Source organism: Limulus polyphemus, unplaced genomic scaffold, assembly GCF_000517525.1.
Source record: "Limulus polyphemus unplaced genomic scaffold, Limulus_polyphemus-2.1.2 Scaffold1532, whole genome shotgun sequence".
NCBI lineage: Eukaryota > Metazoa > Arthropoda > Merostomata > Xiphosura > Limulidae > Limulus > Limulus polyphemus.
The window spans coordinates 224,993-229,447 of record NW_013667142.1 but is presented as its reverse complement, the minus strand read 5'-3'; the positions used below and the strand labels follow the sequence as shown (position 1 = coordinate 229,447).

Here is a 4,455-nt window from a genome sequence, read left to right as displayed (position 1 = left end):
CTAAACCCTAATGCAGACATCTTCAGTCCTGCTAGAAGTCACATTCTAGACATCAGTGTCAGCAATAGGGGTGATCTAGTACGAATGAAGCCACAGGAATTCGATGGAAAGGCACCATGGGAAGCATATAAAGCACAATTTGAGCTCACAGAAATGAATGGATGGATAGAGGAGCAGAAAGTAGTGTACCTGGAAACCTCTGGAAATACATGGACAGTTGTCAGCAGATGACAGGCACAACTATAGAGCACTGCTGGTAACTGCTCTAGAAATCAGGTATGGAACTCAAAATCAATCCAAAGTCTACCAGGCTAGGTTTAGGACGAGAATCCATACTAAAGGGGAGAGCCTGCAAGAGCTGGCACAGGATTTGGAAAGCATGGCACACAAGGCCTACCCAACTGCACCACCTGATGTCCTCAAGCTGTTGCTGAGGGATCAGTTTGTACACGCCTTGGACAGTCCACAACTGAAGATACAAGTAAAGCAAGCACACACCTATACTATGCAGGATGCAATGGCCAGAGCTCTTGAATTCGAATCCTACATTAAGTCCAGCACAGAGGTACCAAGGTTGGTACAGTCATATGGATTCAAGGCCAGAAAAGGGCAGCTTTCAGAGAAATTTGAGGGACATTTCTGGCACTATAACGAACCTGGGCACAAGAAAGCTCAATGCCGGAAACTTCAACACAGAAAATATGCCATGGCAGGTAAAGCTGCTACCCAGAAGGTTGTTGGAACAGTGGAGAGCCAGTGTAAGAATAATACTACCAATAAGTCAGCTTCGAGAAACCAGTAGTGGTTGGTGCTAAATATGCATGGGTCTTCAATATTGGACAAGTATATGTTGTGTCTGTCCTTTAAGTCTATGAGCTCAATAGTTACCCACACTGGTCCCCACAACCTTGCATATTGTCCTGTCACACCACAGAGTTTCTGCATGGCTTCTGGTATTCCTTTGTGATCTAGCACCTTGATACTCACAAGGGTTTGCTGAGATGCAGAATCTATAAGAAAGTTGCACTTTTGGCCATCCAGCTTTCCTGTCACGTAGACACTATGTGTGCTTGCCATTTTACACTTAGCTGTTGGCACGTTCACAATGGAGATTGGTGGGCATCCCTCAGGGTTGGACTACTTACTAGCGAGGAAGTGTGTAGTTAACTTTGATAAAATGATGTTTGGGAACAACAAAGGCCAAATTCCGGTAAGTGTTAAACGAGAGGTTGAACTAACCAGGTGCCATCAGGCTGAAGTCAAAGTGACTGAAGGAGTTGATGATGGTGAAGTGGTACCAGGTATAGATATTAAAGCAGAACAGGAGAAAGATCAAGATTTGAAGCCAATAATTGATTTTCTAAAAGCAAGTGTTTTGTGCCCTGCTTGGGAGAAGGTGTCTAGCTTAAGCCCTGTGATAAAGAGCTATTGGGCACAATGGGACCAGTTGAAGCTTGAAAATGGTATGCTTGTCTGGAGATGGGAAAGTGACGACCTGGCAAACAGTTATACCAAGAAAGTTACGGGATGTTGTACTGCGTCAATCCCATGATTGTTTAACAATAGGACATCTTGGAGTTAAGAAGACATTGATTCACCTACGGCAGAGATTTTACTGGATAGGTATGCGGCAAGATATGGAAGAATGGTGCAGGACCTGCAGTACATGTTTTGCTAAAAGGGGACCCAAGCGTAAGGGACGTGCTCCAATGAAGTTATATCAAGTTGATGCACCAATGGAAAGAGTAGCCATTGACATTGTTGGTTCTTTGCCCCGAACTCGTGCTGGAAACAAGTACATTTGTGTGGTGATGGATTATTTCACCAAGTGGTCTGAGGCATATGCAATACCAAATCAGGAAGCTACAACTGTAGCTTCGGCTATTAGTGATTTCTTCTTCAGGTTTGTTATGCCATACGAAATGCATTCTGATCAAGGCCGTAACTTTGAATCAGCTGTGTTCCATGAATGCTGCAAGTTGTTTGGCATACGAAACACCAGGACAACGCCACTTCACCCACAATCTGTTGGGATGGTAGAAAAGTACAATTGGACAGGAATTGGGAAAGTTTTGTAATAGCCGCCAAGATGACTGGGATGTTATACTCCCTCCACTGTTGATGGCCTATAGGACAGCAGAGCATGAAGCCACTGAATACACTCCAGCAAAGTTGATGTTTGTTCGGGAACTTCGGTTGCCAGTGGATCTGTTAACAGGATGCACACCTTACGAAGAGTTGCCTGAAAATGTGTCAGAGTTTGTGAAAGTGTTATCAGAAAGGATGGATGATATTCACCATCATGTGCGTTCAAACTTAAAAACCTCTGCTGATTCGATGAAGATATATTATGATAAAAAATCTACTGAAGTCAGCTTTGTACCAGGAGACAAGGTGTGGTTGTATAATCCCAGGAAAACCAAAGGGAAGTCTCCTCAGTTGTCTTCTCCATGGGAAGGCCCATATGACATAGTGAATCGTCTTTCAGACGTGACTTTCTGAATAAAATGTGGTCGGCGAGGTAAGCCAAAGATGGTGCATGCCAACAGGCTTTAGCGTTATTACGGTCCAGGACATTTCAGTTGGGACAAAGTGAACAACGGAACAAATGACGCTGCTGAAGACGTGTCACCTGAAAAAGCCACTGTCGATGAAGAAACTATACCCTGTTTTGAGAATGAAAACAGTGAAGCCGTTAATGAAATTACTAACACTGATGTGACTGTTACCGATAATGGGACATTTCCTGATGGAGCAGATGAACCACACATGAAGCAGAAGCGAATGAGACAGAGACTGATACGGAAGAAGATACGTCCTGTAAAATTAAGAGACTTTGTGGTATTTTAATTTTGTGTTTGTAAATTCTGTACATTTAATTAAGTTATTGTTAATTAGCTATTGGTTTAATGTAATTGGCTATTGTTCGGGACGAACAATACTAAGGAAGGGGCAGTGTTACGACAGCGGAAGTCACGCGACCCTGGGAGCATGCGCGCTGGAGTTTCTCGAAGGATCATGAATTATCGAGGAACCCCGCGAATGTCAGAGTGTTTGCTAGGCGCCCTCTTTTTTTAGTATATAAGCCTGGCGAGAAAAACCATCGATCGAAGAGGCAGATTGAAAAGATACAGATAGAGGGCAGATAGATTGAAGATATAGATAATTGAGTCAAGCGAACAGTGGGCACAGTAAGTAAAGTGTGTGAATCACTGTGTTTTATAGCGTGTGTTATAAAAGTAGTTAAGTTTAAACGTACCGATTGGAAATTCTGTGTATTACTAAAAGTTGTATTGAGGAAGAATAAACTGGGTTAATCAAGAAAGGACATGTTTCGCTGAAGTTTCTCAAAAATAATTAATACCGGGAATTAAAAAACAAACAGATGCGCAACAATACTGAATATTTTTATCACACATTACTATTTATGTTCATATATTTTACTGTTATAAATGACTTTCATTTTTTATGGAAAATATGTAAAAGTATGTTTCTTTTCAAAGAAAAATGCAACTTTTATCTTCAGAGCTGCATAAATAGTCATTTGGTGTATTTGTATTTCTTTCAAGTATTAAATAACAGAGAAATGACTACTACTTGTCTATTTATTTTTTAAAAAAGATACTTGCAACCACATTAGATTTGATATATACATAAAATGAATAAATCAAACTCGTATTAAGTACAAAAATATTTTGTTGACAAAAGGAATATCATTAAGTAAAAGCAAACACAACAGCACTTTATCTAACTTCTTACTTCACCCACTTTTGTTATTGCACTTATTAAACAAAGTTTGTTTTCAACAATGTTACTCACGTCATTTCTAATACCCTTATTTTATTGCATTGTTTAAACCATAACTTAATATTGTTTGTTTTAGCACAAAACTACACAAGAGGTTGTGTGCGCTGTGTACGCTGCAGGAATTTCAGCGTTGTAAACCCTTGAAACTACCCCTGAGTCACCAGGGGACTAAATTAATTCTACAAATTAATCTAACCACTCAGAAAGTTTACTAACTATAAAAATCAAATTTATAATGTGTGTTTTTATTCATTCTTGCTAAATAGAAAATATGATATGTTTTGCATTGTATTTGTTTTTAATTATGCACAAAGCTACACAAGGGCTATCTGTGCTCTGCCCACCACGGGTATCAAAACCCGGTTTCTAGCGTTGTAAGTCCGCAGACATACCGCTGTGCCACTGGAGGGGCTTTGCATTGTAATCTTGAAAATAACTATAAAAAGTACTAAACATATTTTCATTCTGCAATGCTTATTTTCATTAATTTTTGTTAAATACAAAGGATGATATTTTTGCTGTATTAAATTCTTAAGCATATAACGCACACATTCTCCATTTATTACTCGTATTATGAAAATACGACGGGAAAAAATGTTTTCTTTGAATTTATTATATATATATATAAGTCTAACATGATATATATAA

General features: G+C 39.4%; 1 protein-coding gene across 1 annotated transcript in view; it reads right to left on the bottom strand.

Annotated features, from left to right (window-relative positions):
- The window catches only part of LOC106463978 (relaxin receptor 1-like), a 55,203-nt gene that overhangs the window by 25,626 nt on the left and 25,122 nt on the right, over window positions 1–4,455 (bottom strand). The window lies entirely within an intron of this gene.